We start from the raw sequence: 19,693 nt of genomic DNA, 5'->3' as shown, positions 1-19,693 counted from the left end.
ACATTGTAAAGGGGTCCTTTTCCTTAGTTGTGTTCTGGACCTTGTTTATTGTTATTGTTCCCAGGGAACATATGCTTAACTGGATATATGCTGCTGCTATATGGATCATCATTATTATTTCCGAATTGCACTTATTATGTGCTCCTTGAGCTGTGCTTTCAAATGTAAATGATTTACAAAAACTCATTTTTGCAGAAGCTTCCTGTGGATGCTGGCCAAAACCAGATTCATTTAGGTGCTGCAGTGGCACTGTTAATTTATTGTTTTCACTTCACCACATCAATCAATTCTAAGATTAAGGACCTAATAGTAGCTGTCTAATTTTAAGAGCCCACGTCTCCTCTAGATTAAAACAACAACAAACAGCATCTCATAGCTCTTAAATTTAAATATGGTCTCCCAGTTTAAAGATGTGAGAAAGAAAAGGCATAATATTCTGTGTGAATACAGATGGTGTGCAGGTCCTGGGATCCTGGAAATCTTTCCTACAGAGGCATAATCCCAGGACTCATCTGCCTCCCCCTCCTGCTTACTGTCATTTCTACTGCAATCCAGCAGACTCAGTCTCAACTTCCTGGATTCTCCCTGCCTTCTCTTTCCTTCTCCTGTCAGTCAGTTTCTGACTCCAAAGTTGTTGCAGCTTTACTTGCACCCCAGTCTATCAGCTTTTCCTCCCCAGTTGCACTTCCTGAATCCAGCCATTTCTCTCTTTCCCACCCACAGCTACACACTGCTGCAGTTGTGTGGCTCCTCCTCAATTTGACACATCTGTTCCAAGCCATCTAAGACCTCCCACTTCCTCCAAAATGGTCTGAAATTTCCACCTTTACAAATCCGCTTTGGATCATTCAGGCTTTTGTTTTGTGGTTTGTCTCACCATATCCCTCCACAGACTCTTTCTGGGTCTTCTATTCCCTAAGACAGCACTTCTCAAACTTTGTTTTTCATACACAACACCTGGTTTACAAATCAGTAATTCAGAAGTGAGGGCCAGATTTTGCATTTGCAACCCTCTTTCCCAGGGATGCTAATGCTATTGGTCCCTGGATCCTCTAAAAAGAAAGGTTCTATGGAGTGTTAAGAGTCACTTTTGCATGGTAGCTAGATATCAGACATCTGTTCAACAGAACAGCTTTGTGCTAAAAGGTGGGTATACAAATGCAGTAAGACATGATCTCTGTGCTCACAGGCATGAAAGGTCTGGTGTACACACACACAGACACACACACACACACACACACACACACATCTATAATAATACCAGGCAACAAATGCTATATTGAAGAGATGTATAACTGCCTCTCAATTTTCATGTGATAAATAAATAAATTTTAGAATAAAGCAACAAAAAATGAACAAGTTTAACATATACATAGCAGTTTCAACAGCATACGGTTCCACTTAGTGCTAAGATTTTAGAAGGCTCACATTGGCAGTAGAGTTCAGGAAAAGCGGATACATAGGGCAAGGTGGACACTCATAACAGTCAATAACACTGAGATGGGTTCTGACCTCACAGAGATTTCAGGAGTGGAAGTTACTCTTTACTGTGTCTGGGAAATAAGATAAAAGCAGTGAGGGCTGGGGAAGAAAAACAGGTATTGAGGTAGATGGCAGAGGCTTATGAATTTTTGCAGTAAAACCTGGGGAGAGATAAAGGAAGGAACTGAGGAAACATACACTTGGGCTTGGATACTGTCACATGGCGGAGCCCATGAACTGGCAGCTAAGAGAGTGAGGATGCCCAGCTCCTCCAGGTGGCCAACATCAGCTGTAGTGACTGCTCTGTGGCCTTAGCCCTTCCCCTCAAATGATTACTTGTAACTTTTACTATACTCCTGATTCCATGTTTATTGGTGTGTTTGTTAAATCTTTTGTTGCCAAGGAGCAGAAATCCAATTCAAACTACTTATGAAAAAAGACCTTTTCTTCTCTGCCATGACTGAGAAAGATCCAGAGTGACTCATGAGGAGGAAGGAGAATCTACAAGAAGCAGGTGCCCTGCACCTGGTGGTCAGTTCCTCCCTGATTTATTTCTGCTTGTTTTTGTCTCTAGGTCTGAAGCCCTCATACTTTTCTATATCAGGTCGGTTTCCTCCATGAATCCATGAAAAGTGGCCCTAGGCAGCCCCAGGCTTGCATTTGAGACCATCTTCCTTACTTGTGGAGTGGAATTCAAGGAAGAACCCCGGCATGAGCTATGCTATGTGCCCAGCTACTAGCCAACCACTGTGGCCAATGGGATGAAATAGATCCCAGGCTAGGGTAGTGTATAGAGTCCTGTGATGGAAGTCTGCTATAGGTTGGGTGTTGAACGTTCCTCAAAGGTCCATGTGTCAAAGGTTTGGCTCCCAAGGTGGTGTTCTTGGGAGGTGGTGGAATCTTTAGAAGGTGGGGCGTAATGGGATGTCCTTAGGTCATCGTGGGATGGTGTGCTCTTGAAGGGACTTATGGGACTCCAGCCCCTTCCTTGTTATCTTGGCTCCCTGGATCATGATGTAAGCAATTTTTCTCCACCACGTGCTTCTGCCATGATGTGCTGTTTCTTTGCCTCAGGCCCAAAACAATAGAGTCAGAAGATCTTGGACTGAACCTCCAAAACTCTTAGCCAAAATAAATCTTTTCTCTCTTGAGTTAATTATCTCAGGTATTTTGTTATAGTGATGAAAAGCTGACTGACACAATTCCCCATTTGAACTTCACCAAATGAGCATTTTTTTTCCAGAGGAAAAAGTGAGTTGGGATCTCAGGTAGGCAAAATCCAGTGTGTCCTCTGTAGCCTGGAACCGGGTGGGCAGATCCAGATGTCTTACACAGCCTTCAGTAATGAGATGCATAAAGGAGTTGTCTGCAGAGCTGTCTTCTCAGTTTAGTCACTGCCCATCATGGAACACTATAGCAGATGTCCTCAGTATGTGATGCCTTTTCAACAATTTTTTTTTCACTTGTTTGGTAACTTCAGCAAGAGGTTGTAAACCTTCCTGTATAGTGTGCTAATTTCACAACCTATACTAACAGTTCTTGTTTTGTGTGAGAAAGTTTCTTTGTATGTCTTAATCATTAATAACATCTTTGCCATATCATAAAACTGCAGGCCCTCCTGAATTTGTAAATATGAGGGCATCCCAGATTTTTAATGGAAACAAGAAATAAACAGAAGCAGTATGGAACAGTGTATGCTACCTATGCTAAAATTATACCAGTCAGCTTTTTTCTTGCTTGTGTTAATTATTACTAGTCATTTTGTATAGATTTGATTAATTGCTGCACTCTTTGAACCAGGATTGCTCATGCTGTAGTCTTCATCCAAGGGTATAGATCACACCTGACAATAATACATGATCCCAAATTAAAGTTTAATTTACTTCTTCATCATATAGTAAATTTATAAATGACTTATAGAAGAGTGCAAATTTTGCAAATGTACAGTAGGATGAAGATTTTCCCAGATAAATATACACATGTAACCACTTCCTGAGAAATAGAACATTCGTAGAATCATAGCCTCTGGACAGGAGTCCCCTGTGTTTCTTCTTTGCTAGCAAAACAATAAATTGTCTTTTTCCCTTTTCTCAAAACCGTGTCCTCATTATTGGATTGGCATCAGGGACAAGGACTGAGCTTTAAGCAACAAATTTGGCACCCCAGATGGGGCCCGAGAGCAGCTCCTGCTGTAGCTTGTTTGGGGCAGGCACGGCTGATGGCTGTCCAAGGAACCCCACTTCCATGCTGAGCATGCACGGTATTGGCAAACTTGTTGAGAGCCAACTGCAGGAGAGTTAGGTGAGTTTGCCTTGGGTCAGACCAGAGGAGCTATTCCTGTGAGTAAAGGAGGGACTGAGGGACCGTCCCAGCAGCTGCCGAAGCTCCTTTTGCTTCGGGGAACTCCTGTCTTCTCTCCCTGAACAGTACAGGATGCTCCACCATGGTCCACTTTGAGAAAAAGAAACTGAACTCAATGAAGTCATGACACCCTTGGCCATTTGATAAGTCCCCCAGTGTGTACGCCGAGCCCCTTGATTCCACACATCTGATTCCTCTTCACGAGAACATCTGGTTCCTCTTTGTGGGGACATCTGCAGCACCACTGGTGAAGGAGTCATGATTAAGCAGGACTCAAGAACCCAGGGATACTGACTCCTTTCTGATCTGTTCTAGGTTCTCATGGCCTTGGGTTTGGGAATTCCCTCTGGTTGTCTGTCTGTGGTTTTGTTTGTTTTGTATCTATTACCACCCCTTTTAAGACATGGCCAATACTGCATTGATCCTATAGGTAGTCTCTTGGGAAAGATCTTGACTGGTCAATTTAAAGGTCCCTGTATGTTGGCCATGGTTTGGGGCTCATTTATGGTTGTCTCTCTGTGTGTTTCTTTTTTATACAATCTTGCAATTGGAGTTGGTCTGTCAGAGGTAAGGTATGTTGATGGGCCACCTACAGGTATAAGCCTGTCTGAGATGTTTTACTATAACAATCTGACTTTTGAGTAGCTTTCTGGGTTATTATACAATATTGCAGTTGGAGTTGGTCTGTCAAAGGTAAAGTAAGTGGAAGGAATTTGTATGTTCAGGTCTGTCTGTTTAAAGGTTCCCATTTCTTAGTCCTCATTTCCATGATCCTCTATCATCTGTGTGGCTTTTTTTCTTTTTCTTTTTCTTTTTCTTTCTATGATGATGATGATGATGATGATGATGTTTCTGACCATTCAAGACATGGGCCAGGCTGCCTTGATCTTACCAGCAGTCTCTTAAGCAGAGAGATCTTGGCTGAATTGGCCACCTATAGGTGTAATCCTGTCTAAGAGAAAGACGGTTTACTCTAACCCAATCTGGCCTTTGAATAGTTTTTCTGAATTACAATCTTGACATTGAAGTTGGTCTGTCATGGGTAAAGTATATGAAAAAAATTACATATATACAGGCATTTATGCAGTTGCATGTTAAGGGATCTGATCCATCAGGAACTAAGTTGAAGCTGCCAAAAGGTACTTCCTCTGGTGTGAAAGGACAGCAGGACACCAGAAGAAATGATTAAAAAGATTTAAATCTTTTAAACCCAGTGCTGGCACGCCCAGCACTGTTTCTCAGCCTGGCCCCAGGCAGCCACAGATCCTCTCACTGGAGACACTAGCCCTAAATTGGGGGAAAAAAAATCTGGCCTCTGCCCTGCCTTCCAGTCTCTTTTGCCCGTGAAGGGTAGAGGTGCTGGCCACAAAGGAAGTGTCAGTAAGTTCCAGAACTGTCAGTTTATGACCTGGGGGCAAGAATAGTTTTCCCTTTTAAGATCTGATAGGACACTCCATTTGGCCAGGGGATATTCATCAATGGGGCAAAGCAGTTCTTGCTGTAACAGTATCCCATCAAATTAAATGCCTGGGGAGACTGGTAGGATAAAAAACTGCACCCAGAAAAGAAAAAGACAGAAACTAAGGTCAACCTGTGTTTTGCAGGCAGTCTTTGCAAAGGGATCTTCCAAGAAACCTAAAGAAAAGAACAGAAAGGGCCTCCTCCTTTGCAAACCAATATGCCTAGTATAAGAAAAAGGCACAAAAGAAGACTGGGTACCATTGACTGTGGGTAACTTACTTAAGTTGATGGCATTGTGATAGTGATAAGGCAGACAGGGCAGGCTCAAAAATATCCTGTGTTCCAACCCCTTGAATACCACTTCAAAGAGAAAAGATTAAGACACAGATTTTGTATTTGCCAGATTATCTAATCCCTATCCTGAGATGAAATTTGTTGTGTAAATTACATGCACAGACAATATTCATAAGGACTGTTTCAGAATACGAATTTAAGAAAGGGTCTGAAACTACAAAAAAATACAAGAAATTTATAGATATGGAAATATTTTAGTATGGAAAATTAGAAAGTAAAAGAAATGTTTTTGGATGGAAAGTATTTTGACTGGTAAAGTAATATTCTTGTACTAAAAGTCTAAGATGAAACAGGACAAAACTAAGGATGTAAACAAGTTGTGATTGTCTAAGTATGTCACAGAAGATTTGCTGAAAGTAAATCTAAAAAAGTTTGGATTGGGGATTAAATTGGCTATAGTTATCAGTCAAAGTTATTGAAATTTAAAGTACTGATACGAAGCAAATTCTGAAACATTCATCCTCTCTTATTTATCAAGATAATTTTCTTGTATCTATTAGGTTTTATTACTTGGGGGGAACTAAGACTTAAAGGAATTAGGGTTTGTACTTATTTAAAAGTCTTAAATGATTACTTTGTAACTGGTTAAACAATTGTAACTGTTATTTAGGTTATAACAATATAGTTGACACCCTAAATATATGTATACATCTGAGAACTGTATCTGTCTAAGCCTTGTCTAAGTGTTATGAAGTGTTATGTAAAAGTTTATAAAATGAAAGTTTATGTAAGTTTACTAGCAGGATAACCAATAAATGTTCCCTTTTATACATTGTATCTGACATAGAAGGGCCACATTCTGATCATTAAAATTGTTTCCTAAATGTATGAGACATTTAAAGCTATCCTTTGATTTTTGCTAACCCAGGCAGAACTATGATTATTGTTAATATACACTATGGATTCTAAATTGTACTTTAAAAGTTAAACTTAGTTAAATGTAAAGCTTAAAGAAGTACTTTGCCAAGTTGATGTTCTCCAGACTAAAATTATCTGTAGCAATGGTCTCAAATTTCTATAGAAATAACAAATTCCCTTTGCATTTATTCATGTCATTTGATGTTTTATAACTGAATAAAGTAACCTACTGTCAATAAGTTATATATACAATTTTGAGTTTCTCTTCACACTGGAATTGGAATTTAAATGTGTTTTTGGAAGGTAAATAGGGAGAGCTTGATCTGTTTTAAGTTGACATTGTAAAACATGGAAGCATTTTGCTACTTTTTCCACAAAAAAAAAGTTAAAAGTTCTTTTAGCCTTTGTTTGATTCATGTTTTAGATGTAATGTTGTATTGTGTTATTTGTCAAAAGTTCCGCCTTGTCCAAGATAAGACTCTGCCTCCTATCTTACTCCATGTTGGAATAGCTTCAAAATAGGCTAGATTTGAGCTAATTTAGAGTTGTGTTCAGAGATCAAATTTTGTTGTAAATATTACTGTGGTCTCAAAATAGGAAGGGGATATAATATATAACTAAGTAAAGGTTTAAGATTATAAAAATAACTTTTCTTGGTTTATAGCTATTCGGCAGGTTGAATTTTTTGCTCCATTAATTTCATTTTGTTTTGTTCCTTGTAAACTCTATAACTATTTCCTGTTAATGTTTTGCAAAGGTGCTGCTTCTAATAAAACAAGTTCAGTTAACTTGAGATAATAAGCCATCATAGTATATAATGTTGACTAATAATGACCCTAGTTAAATGAAAGGGTAACTGTTAAATTATAGATATTGAAGTTATAACCTGTTACTCCCACTTCAAGACTGGTGAAACTGGCCTGCTGGGGGTTTAAAACCAAAAACCTAGAAACCAAAGTCAAGGAAGCAAAAGGGCCAAGGACACAGCAGCCAACATTTTTGCCTTTGACCTCTAAAGTCAGGCAGGACCCAGAGAATGATGAGACCCCTTTTGGGCTCTTCAACTAGGGTGACTCACACAATCTGTCAATCAGGGAGATTGAGAGGACCTTAGAGAACAGGAAGTCAACCAGTACACATTCTGCAAAAGGAGGGTCATTGAAGAGGGAAATGTCCCTGATGCTTCCAAGAGAAGCAGATCCTGACCCATCTTGGCAAATGACACCACTAGTAAAGGAAAGCTAAAGGAGCCAAGAGGCTTCACACATGTCCCCAAGAGTGATCTCTGAGGAATCTCAGCAGACTATTAAGAGTAGATAGGAACAAGGTCAGTTTTGACCAACTTGGTCCTAACAGCTGGCAGGAGAGAATAGCCTATGTGGACATTTAAAAGGAAAAACATTGTTTTAATTTTTTTAAATGTAACTTAAGATGTACACTTGTGTCAACCCTACTTAAAGTAAGTAAAGCTGGAGGCTACAGAGGAAGGTTTCCTGAGTGGGAGCACCTAATAATAATGATCATAAAGAACTCTAGAGTCACAAGTTTGTCCTGAGTTAATTTGTGTCTGATCTCATAGACCTATTCCTAACCTCCTACATTGATAAACTTGACCTGTTTGCCACTAATATGATTATGACTTACTGTCTTCATGGTTTTCAGAGAGTGGCTGAAATAGTAATTGCTTTTGTGCTAATTGTTTACAAAAAAGTAATGCTTTTCTATCTTGTTTATTGTTGTCTGAATTGCCCTGATGCTGAGTACTCTTAACTGTCCACACCCCAACTGATAGAGAACAAGGGTTACTTCCCCCAAATTTGCCCTCTTTCAGCAGGAAGCAGCTTGGAGATATTGTCTCTAATTTTTCCATAGAAATGGAATGTAGAAATTGACAGTGGAGAAATATAACAGTGGTCCACTTTATGCTTTGAATGTAGTCTTTGCTGGCATGCTACTGTGACTTATTTTTAAAACGGGACATGTTTCTTTCTCTTCCTCTCTCCCTGCTCCTTCTTAATCTCTCCCCCGCCCCAATCTCAAGGGAAACAGGATTACTTTTCTTCCCCATCGTAGGCAGATTTATCTGTCCTTGAGCATATACCCACCAGAGAAACAAAGTAATCCAGACTTTGGTGATGGTATCAAAAGATCTCAGAAATGACTATCTCCCAAATTAACAAGTGAATTACAACTCCAGACAGAGAACACATGGAATGTAGCCTTTGAGTCACCTCTTTAAAAGCCCCCTGTTCCTGATCAGTGGCAGAATCATATCCTCTGGAACAGGAGTCCCCTGTGTTTCTCCTTTGCTAAAAAAGTAATAAACCTTCCTTTTTCTTTTTCTCAAACAAACAAACAAACAAACAAAAAAACATTCCTAGCATCCAAAAGCCTTCCTCTTGCCCCCTTCCAGTTATTATCTGTTGAAAGGCAGTCACTAGTCTGAATTCTAACATAATAGCTTAGGTTTGCCTGTTTAGAGACTTTATATAAATGGAATTGGGTGGTGTTCATACTTTTGTGTCTGGATTCTTTCACTCCACATTATGTCTGTAAGATGTATTCATTTGCTGCATGGAGCAGTAGGTTATTCTTTTTTCTTATTTCTGATTCTTGTAGTATTCTATTATATTAAATTTGTCTTTGTGCTGCTATAACAAAATACCTTAGACTAGGTAATTTGTAAGCATCAGAAATTTATTGCTCACAGTTTTGGATGTTGAGAAGTCCAAGATCAAGACACCAGAAGATTCATTGTCTGGCAAGGGGCTATTACTCATCAATCATGCCTTCTTCTATAAGATTGCTAATACCATTCATGGAGATTAATTAATCACCTCCCCCAGGTCCCACCTTTCAATACTAACATTGAGGATCAAGTTTCAACATGTGAATTTTAAGAGACACAAATTTAGACCATAGAAAATATTCTACAGGATTTGTTAGGTTTTGGTTTTGGTTTGGTTTGGTTTTAATCCATCTGTTGTTGATCAACAGTTGTTCTCTGGTTTGGCTATTGTTGATAAAACCATGATGAACATTCTGGTATATGTCATGTGATGCAAATATACAAGTATTTCTATGAAATACTATTTCTAAGAACGGATTAATCAAAAGGATAATTTAATAGTGAATTTTCTGTTTAAACAAAACCTAGTTTCTATTTAAGGAAAGTGAGGGGCCTGTGGAAATCAAAACATACCTGTCCTTTTTCCTTTTGAATTTCCCACTAAACTTTCCAATTTAATAGAAAAAAAAGAATGTATTTCATGGAATAGGAAGAATAGGAAGAAGAGACATAAACATCACATAAAGATGAATATCCAGTCTAAGATCCTATGTGAGACAGGAGAGATCCATTGTCAGCACTAACTTTGTTTCATTTCTATCTACATTTTATGTTTTAAAATTATATTACTTAAAAAATAAATATCTTGTTCTGACTATAAAGTAATACATATTTATTACAGAGAAACTGGAGCCTACAACTAAATTAAAAAGTAAAATTTCTTGTATGCTCAAAGAGAAAGGAAATCTTGTTACTTTACACATGTGTGCATGTGTGCATGCTCACGTGTGTGTTTGGTCCTGGGGAGGGGACACAAACTTCATGTGTGCTAAGCATGTGTTCTCCTACTGAGTTACAACCCCAGCCCTAATAATTTTAATGAATCTATTTGGGAATTTTGTGAGGTGGCAGCACTTCCAGATGCTACTTTTGGAAATGTTTTATTCACATGATTGCATGGAGCAGTAGTTTCTAATTTTATTTAGACCTTGAGCTGCTCACTAGTCTGATTTGGATGCATTAAGATGCAGGCAGTGAGAAGGGACAGCTCTGATCGCCCTTAGGTGCACATGCACCTGACTTTCCTCCCTGCACCTCCCACTCTGGCTTTTCCTCAGCTCCTCCAACTGTCAATTGTCCTTGTGGCCGGTTGGACACATGGCCTCCAAAGATGTCTACACCCAAAATCCAATACCTTAACTGTTATCTCATATGGCAAAACAGACTGTGCAGAAGTTATTAAAACTCTTGAGATGGGAGAGCAGAAGGATTCAAGCCAGTGGGAGGAGATGGAGGACCAAATCAGAAGGAGAAAGACAATGAGATTTGAAGATGCTGTGCTGCTGACTTTGGAGACAGAGGAAGGGTCCCAGGAGCCAAAGGACATAGGTGCCCTTTGAAATCTGGGAAGAACAAGGAGACGGCTTCTTCCCTGGTGTTTTCACAAGAAATATGGGTCTGTCAGACAAGCTAGGCTTCTAAACTCCACAATTAATTTGTGATTTTTAAAAAATCAATACATTATTATTAACTAATGTTCATAGTTTATATTGCCATTTGTTTTTGATGTTGTACACTCCTTGAGTTTTGATAAATAAGTAATAACAGGTTTCCATCATCATAGTGTCATACAGAATAGTTTTCCTGCCCTAAAAATCCCCTGTGCTCCACCTGTTCCTCCCTCTTCTTCAATCCCTGGCAACCACTGATTATTTTTTTTTCAGTCTGCATAATGTTATCTTTTCAAAAATGTCATATAGTTGGAACCATGTTCCAACTGACTTTTCAGACTGACTTCTTTCACTTGGAGATATGCATCTAAGGTTCTTCCATATCTTTTTGGTACATTGGTGTCTCATTTATTTTTGTTCCTGAATAATGTTCCATATCTTGACATACCAGAGTTCCTTTTCCAATTAACCAAACCTCAGTGTTGAGGTTTTTGTGTGGATGTAAGTTTTCAACTCATTTGAATAAACACTAAAGAACATTATTGTAATCATGTTAATCAAAATCAATAATTTGTACTGTTTTAAGCAACAAAGCTTGTGATAACTTGTTAGAGCAGCAATAGGAATCCAATACCATCTTCCATAGTGAGTCAAGGAGACCTGGGTTTTCAAGAACCCTTGCAACTTTAACTACCTCACTCATGACAGACAGGGCCAGGTCTCTGATTGCTAACAGTGGAGTCCAATATTTATTAAGAACTCACTGTGCGAGTTCTAACATATTATATAAGTTCTTTATATATTAAATATAATATTTTATATATACATAAATTAGTACATTTATTTATTTTTAGTTGTAGTTGAACACGATACCTTTATTTTATTTATTTATTTTTATGTGGTGCTCAAGAGTGAACCCGGAACCCCACACATACTAGGCAAGCACTCAACTGCTGAGCCCATAGAAGTACATTCTATCTTAATGCTCACCACAGTCTTGTGAGGGGCATCTTATTCATAGGTAAAGGAGGTTACATAGTGAGGTTATATACCTGCCCCCAAAGCCAGACAGTCATATGCCAGGACCCTTTCACCATTTGAGATTAAAGCAGAAAGTGAACAGTCTATGAATCAGGAAGCAGGAGTTCACCAGACACCAAACTTGCTAGTACCTTGATCTCAGACTTTACAGCCTCCAAAACTCTGAGAAATAAATTTCTGTTGTTTATAAGATACCCAGTCTCTGACATTTAATCATAGAAGCTCAAATGGACTAAAGTACCTTAAAAATCCACTTTTTTCAAGTTCTTTCCCCATAATGTCATTTCAATATTATCAAAAGCCCTCCTCTGGATGCACTGGGGCCCAGAGTTTCCATTCAAAGGACAGAAAGAATGATAGGCACTGGCTGGCTCCCTGCACTGGTTTCGATAAATTTCTGTCATAGCAGACTTGTTGAGGTTATAGGCCAAGAATGACAGCCCAACTCCACAGGACCATTCAGGGATGCTGATGTGCCTCTGGCATTTGCAACAGCATATAGAGAAGCTGCTATCTGTGCTTCTTGGTGAAATCCTGAGATCTCCCAGCCTGAATATTAGAAGCCTCAGAACAACAGGAGTTGGGCCCCAGAGTCGTTATGGGCAGGACCAGGAGGGCCGTGTCACCAGAAGTTCCCCCTGAGGTTGATGGAGAGGAGGAAGAAAGAGACAGTGCGATAACATGGAAGTGGAACTCACAGATCATTCTAGGCATCTGGGATACCTCTTTGGGAACTTCCTGAAGTCACTGGAGGATTCTGTAAAGAAATTTAAATTTTAGTAATCAAGTCCATGGAGGTCTTGGTCACTATTTTTTGGAAGTAAAAAGGAAGCATTTGCCAGAAGTTTCATGAAGTGGTAAATAGAAAAGAGTATCTTTGTCTTGCCTTGTGACAAAGGCTATTAACCCTGATTTGGGTAGCATGGCTTGGAACACGAATGTACTACTACCTTGGGGTTGCCACACACTGTTGTTCAGAGGTCCTGGGAAGTTTTCTTGTGGGCCTTGGCACTTGTTAAGTTTGGGTAGAAATTCCAGGAGAGAAGAATATAATCAGGCCTGGTATTGATTTTGTGACTCACTAATGATTTAGGAGCACTCATTTGTGCAACCGGAATGCCTTGGATTTCAGAGGAGGAGCTGAGTGTCTTTGCAAGTCTGCAGCTTGACAACTTCCTTTGCAAAGGAGCCTTCCTAGGGGATCTGTCGTTAATGCACTGTGAATCATGTGTCTGCAATCTCTCTGTCCTTGTGACCTACCCTTAATTGTACCTGATTAACTTCTCTGTGTAGTTTAGAGGAAATGGATACCTTGAGCCAAAATATAGCCTTTTCTTTGGATGCAGTTTGTAGATTCCAGTGCCCTCATGCTGGGTGTGTTTTTATATTTTTCTTTTTGAACAGAAAACAAAAACTACAATGCACAGGGTGGCTAGAGGTGGGGAAATAGAATGCTTTGCTGATGTGCTATTTTGCTTCTAAATTTTCTTTTGCCATATTAGGTGGTTTAGGAAACCGTCACAGTCAATGCATTTTAACAAAAACAAGGTTGGTCAGCATGTGTCTCATCCTGTGACTTTTCAGATACTAACTTGAAGTGCTGGTGGATGAGAGGGAAGAAGAGAGAAAAAAAGGAAGGGATAACAAGGTTCTAGGGTGCTAGCTTAAGGCCTCACCCCTGGCTTACTGCATCTTCCCTTTTTTTTAACTCCTGCAACAGCACGAAGAGGTTGGGTTGTGAAATTTACACCCCAAATTTACATGAAATATGACGGTGTGTGACTAGAACTCTGCTGTGAAGGAGGATTGTGAGTTTTGTTTTTGTCTCTGGATGATGCCTACCCAGCCCAGGGAACTGTGGCTGGGTGATTAATATACACTTTGCTTGGTAATAAAGATGGCCTGACTGACTCTGGATCACTCTACATCTGATTCTACGTTCTGCATAGAGGTTTACACACAGCTGAGTTTACATGGATTATGTAAGACATGGTACCCAGAGATTTGTGTTTCATGCACTGGTAAACTTCATCAGCAGCAGTAGCAATAGCAAAAAAAGGAAAAACCGACACAGGGTTGCCAAACTTTAATTTTGCTAAATTAGTTCTTTTAAATAAGACAAGACTAGCTATTTTCATGACCACTTCATAGGAAAGAAAACATTTTTAGTGTACACACACACACACACACACACATACACACATACATATCTCAGACAAAAGGCTAGTGAATTGATTTAAATATGTCTGGTTTAATGAAAACTCACTGCATTCCTCTGATTTTTCTCATTTCCCTTCAGGCGAGTAGAAACTCCGTGTCTCAGATTAGTCAGGGGAATGGCTCCTGAGAACTATTGATAAATGTGATGACATGCCTTTTGCATCTTCTCAGAGGGATCATAGAAGATATTTCATATTTCCTGAGGGGAAATTTACAGGTGACATTTCAGATCATAAGCAGCTTTCTCTTTGGAACTCATGAGAGGTCACTGCCTCTCCAGACTGATGGCCAGTGTTGATGGATTACCCAATGTGCACCAGGCTCTGTGTTACAGCCCAATACTTTATATTAGAAAACATGCATGCCACTGAAGGCATGTTGGGATGTTGTCACAAGAGAAATGGCCAGCCAGCCCCTTCCCAAAGCGCCCCACAAAGTGACATTAATTTCTCTCCATATGTGTATTAGTTTGAGGCCTTACTTTCAGCCCTGTATCTCAAAAATACTTCATTTATGTCAGCATATAATAAGTGGCTCATGTTTGAGGGGAAATTCCACACTAACTCAATTTTTAAGAACAAATATGAGCAGACCTGCATGGCGCCTGGCACAAAGCTAAGGATCAGCTAATAACTGTAATGACTAGTGTTGTCACCATCTGGAATGCTCTATCCACCTCCCTGTGCAAATGGAGATCCACATGAATTCCATTCTTTCAGCTGCACAGGTCCAGTGCCTGAACGTTCTCCTTGGAGTCATTGTTCACAAAACATCCACCTTGTCAGGAAACCTTGTCAAAATACATCTAGAATCCAAATTCACCAAAACTTGGAAGCAAGCAATGTGCCTGGCCTTCAGTAAGCAAATGGGTAAATAAACTCTGCCACATCCAGACAGTGGAGTATTGTTTAGTACTAGAAAGAAATGAACCAGGAAGCCACACACAGACATAAAGGAAATTTAAATGCATTTTACTATGTGAAAGATGCCAATCCTGAATTCCAACTGTGTGATACTCTGGAGAAGGCAAAACTATGGCAGTAGACATGGTAAAAAGATGGGTTGTTGCCTGGGGTGTTAGGGAAGAAGAAATGATTCGGTGGAGAACAGAGGCAGTGAAATGATGGGCACATGTCAACTGGCCAGATGCAAACCCATCCAATGTACAACACTAAGAATGAACCCTAGGATTTTGTGTGATAATGTGTCAGTGTAAGGTCACCTGAGAACAAAGGCAATGCTCTCATGGGGGGTGTGAGAGTGGGGAGGATGTGCATGTGGGGGTGTATGTGGGGACCTTGGTACCTTCTATTCGGTTTTGCTATGGACCTAAAACTGCTCTAAAAAATAGTCCATTTTTTAAAAATAGAAAAATATTATAGGAAATAAATTCAAACAGACAACTATTAAATGGCCAAATATTTGGTCAATTTTATTGAATAATCAAATAAAAATATTTAAAAGGAAAAAAATACCTCCAGAATCTCCCCACTTCTCACTTTGTCCCCCCTGCCTCCTTGATCTAAGCAACCTTCCTTGCTCACTTGGGTTATCTCAGGGTTTCACTGCTGAGTTCCTGAACCTGCTCTTACGCTCCTTCAGCCTATTAATGAACCTAAGTCAGATCATGTATTCTTCTTGGCCAAAACACGTCAGTGGATTTCCATCACTCTCACCCCAAAGTAAAGTCCAAGTACACTGCCATCGTTAGCAGTTTTCATCTCCTGCTGCCTCCCTCTCTACTCCTCCTAGGCCTCTCTCTCCCAGGGCCCAGATCTTAGCCTGGCTGTTCATTCCCAATGCTCTTGCCCTCGTGTTCTGTGACTGGCCCCTGCCTCCCCTGGTCTTTCCTCAAAAGTCCTATTTTCAGGGAGTGTTCCCCAGCCACCTGCACATCCCCAATAAGCCTTCTTGCCTCTTAATTTTTTTTTCCTTAGCACTCATCACCACTGATATCTGAACTATTTTATGTCTTTACCTTGTTTGTTATTTATCTCCTCCCCACAAAGGCAGGATTTTTTTTGTCTGTTCAGTATGTGACTGTCATCCCGGGGATCTAGAACACTGTCTGGTGCAGAGAAGGGCCTTGTTTTTGGTAAATGGACCAATAGAATTGGAGTAGGGAGTTGGGGGATTGAATGCGAAAGGTCAGGCTGAGCTAGCTGCAGCAGGCATCGCCCAGCAAGGCAGGTCTTTCTGGGGTCCTGGGACCCTAAGTGGCTGGTGGCCTAGAAATCCTGTCCCTGGCCTTGCTGAGCCTCACAGCCCAGGGCTCAGGGCTCACTGTCAGAGCTGGACATGACAGTTAAGGGACCTGATCTGAGGCAAGTCCTGCCAGCTTCAGTGCCCCTTGGTCCTCTTCAGGTGGCTTGTCCTGATGCCAGTGGAGAGACAAAAAGTGCCATCTGCTAAAGAGAGTCCTCAAGTGCATTTATAACTCAATCACACAGATAAGGCTAGATGCCAGTTGACACAAAACCCAAAAGGACATGATCCCTGCCCTCCCACAGCTCACAGTGGTGAGGGAGGCCAGGGAAGAGCAGCAGTCCCAGCAGAATAGCCCGCACTATGACCAGCCTCGTGCGGGGTCTGCTTCTGGCTTCTGGGACATTACGATAGAGAGGAGAAGAGCCATTTACCTGCTGTGGGCTGATCCCTCCTGTGCTCCAGAGATGCTTAAGCTGTGCTCATCCGTCAGAGTATAGCGTTTCACTCTCCTGTTGCTGGATTTATTAGAATTTCAGTCAACTGTTTCTGTGGCCACTAGAAATGTTTCCTTCATTTCCCCTGAGACGAATTAGATTAAATGATGTTGAAATAATGATTTCAGTTCAATGTTGAATCATACACGTTCACATCCCAACTATTTAAAAGTGTTATTTATGGGCCAATATTCTTCCTATTAAAATTAAATGGCATGAAATTTGAATTAGCTCAATTGAATTCCTATCCTTCCCTAATGTATTTTTCCATTACTCAGAGGAGTCCGGAGAAAGGTTGTCTTGGTTTTGTTTGATAAGACACATTCTGTTCCCCACTCCATACTGTGGTCTTGAAGAGTAACTGTGGGCCTGGAGGAAGTCCAAACCTCCCACCCCTCACCTTCTCTACTCAGCTGAGAAACAGGGATAGGTAGGGCACCAGAGTCATAAGGTTTGCTTTTGAAGATCAAGTAAATGAATGCTTGTGTGGTCTGGTACTTAACAGGTTCCCAGGAAGTACTCAATGGTAAGACAGGATGCTCAGCCTTCCTGATAATCCCTTTCCATTCAGACATGAGGAATAAATACTAAAGGATTGGACTGGAAACCAAGAGAGCCAGATTTAAGTCCAGCTTTTTTCCTACCTTGATGGTGATCTGTGCTGTCCTGAGTCTTATTTTTTTATTTTTTTGGTACTGTGGATTGAACCCAAGGGCACTTTACCATTGAGCTCTATTCCCATCCCTTATTAAATTTTTTTATTTTGAGACAGAATCTTGCTAACTTGCTTAGGATCTTCACTACTTTGCTGAGGCTGGCCTCAAACTTGCTATCCTCCTGCCTTAGTCTCCAGAGTAGCTGGGATTACAGGGGTATGCCATTGCACCTGGCTCTGAGTCTCAATTTTCTGACCTATGAAGGCAGCCATATCTTTCCAGGTTGGAAGAAGCTCCATGTACAGCTGATGGGTGAATCTCTGTGGTCGCACTGCCTTCTGTGGTATGAACCAGGTTGTGGCCCTTGGGTTTCAACCCCAGTGTATTAAAGTTTGTTTGATATATTTTAGGCCCTCAGGAAATAGGAAAACAAAGCAGCATATTTTTACACATGCAATTATCTATAGGTCCCAAGACAATTTCTTCATGTTGTCCTTCTATGATTCAGCCTCAGTCCTTGAGGTGAACCACTTTTGCAGTCATCATCCAGATGGTCCCACTGCACAAACAGAACACTGGTACCCTGTCCACTGACATCGACTGGCCCCAGACCCTTTAACAATGCTGGGTTTCAGGGATGTGCAAACCATCATGGACATTTACTTCTAGAAATTCACAACTGGAAGGAAACTTGGAGATCACACTTCATCTCCTTCAAGTCAAAGACAAGGTGACACAGAGCTGAGGAAAGGACCCATTTCCCAACTCTCCCCTGTGTTCATTATCCACCTTGGGCTTTGCTCATGTCCCCCTGAGACCTGACCTCTCATTTCCCTTCATGTAAGTCCTGTGACATCTCAGGGATTAGGAGTTTTAAATTAATTTCAATTAATAAGACTAGAATCCTCCATCAGTCAGAACTGGGTATTATTATTATTATTATTATTATTATTATTAGAGATTTTATAAGAATAAGGCAAAGGACACAGATAATGTGACATTTAATTTAAATAGCAAATAAGTCCCAGTATATGCTAAATGTTCATTTTTACTCAGCTGATTCTTTGTCGAAATTATAAGTCTGGGGTGTCAGTGGTGCTCAGAAATCACCTCGTGAATTTTCAAACTGCTATTGGGACCCATTAGTAGATTGTAAAATCAGTGAGCAAATTTCTAGGAAAATGACATAAAATTAAAAGTGAAGAACTGCATCACATGAGAGTCTTTTCAAAAAACGTTTACTTCAATTCTGCATATACATATATTTGTGTATGTCCTGATGTTCTGAGTATCACTGGACACTATTGTGGGGTGTGGCCCAAAGAACATGACAATCACTGATGTAGTCTGTCTCCATTATTCCCAGATGAACGCACACAGGCCCACATGGATTGACCTCCTTGCTCCATCTTGTTTGCTGAGTGTTAGGATGAGGCAGGGCCAATCTTGAGCTCACTGGCATGAAGGGGACTCTTCTGTGTGCCTGGCTTTCTCTACCTCTCCATTACAACCTTGTAATGGCTGCTGTTGCTCTCAGTCCCTGTGAGAGTCTATTATCACTGTAATATTATATTTTATTTAGTAAATGGCATTTATGTAGGAAAAAAAGTGACTAATCCATTTGCTGTGGTTTGAGTATGTGTCCCAAAAAGCATGTGTTGGAAACTTTATCTGAGAGAGGACATTTAAGAGATTAGGCAATTGTCATGAATGGATTCATGCCGTTATCTGGGGAGTGGGTTCCTTAGGAAAGGAGGAGTCCAGCCCCCTTCTTGCTCTCTCTGTGCTCTCTTGCCCTTCTGCCTTCCACCAGAGGATGAAGCAACAAGAAAGCCCTTGCCATATGGAGCCCCTTGATCTCAGATTCCCCAGCCTGCAGAACTGTAAGAAATAAGCTTTTGTTCTTTATAATTTACACATTATATTCTTTTATACCAACAACAATAAATGAACTAAAACGTGATTTTAGAAAGATTTCCTGTGAGAGTTGAAACTAAAGGGGTTTTCCAGTGAACCTTTCAACCAGAAAAATTCACTGAACCACTTCATGTACTTGTCTATGGGTTCTAGCTGTCGGTGTATTTTCATAGCCTCCTGGCCCCTGGCCCATCCCACTTCACCGCTATTCTTTAGCATCATGCTGGACACATGTGTCAGCTTGAAACTGTGCTAGAATTGCCTGGATGGAAGGAAAACTATTGTTTCCCTGCTCTTCAGATAGGGGTACCAGGGAAGAAGGGACTATCACAAGAACCCCTGGTGTTTTAATTCAGTATTGGGGTGTGTTCTTGAGCTTTGATGCATCTTGGCTTAGTCCAG

Source organism: Marmota flaviventris, chromosome 4, assembly GCF_047511675.1.
Source record: "Marmota flaviventris isolate mMarFla1 chromosome 4, mMarFla1.hap1, whole genome shotgun sequence".
NCBI classification, from domain to species: Eukaryota; Metazoa; Chordata; class Mammalia; order Rodentia; family Sciuridae; genus Marmota; species Marmota flaviventris.
Note: the sequence above shows the minus strand (reverse complement) of the source record.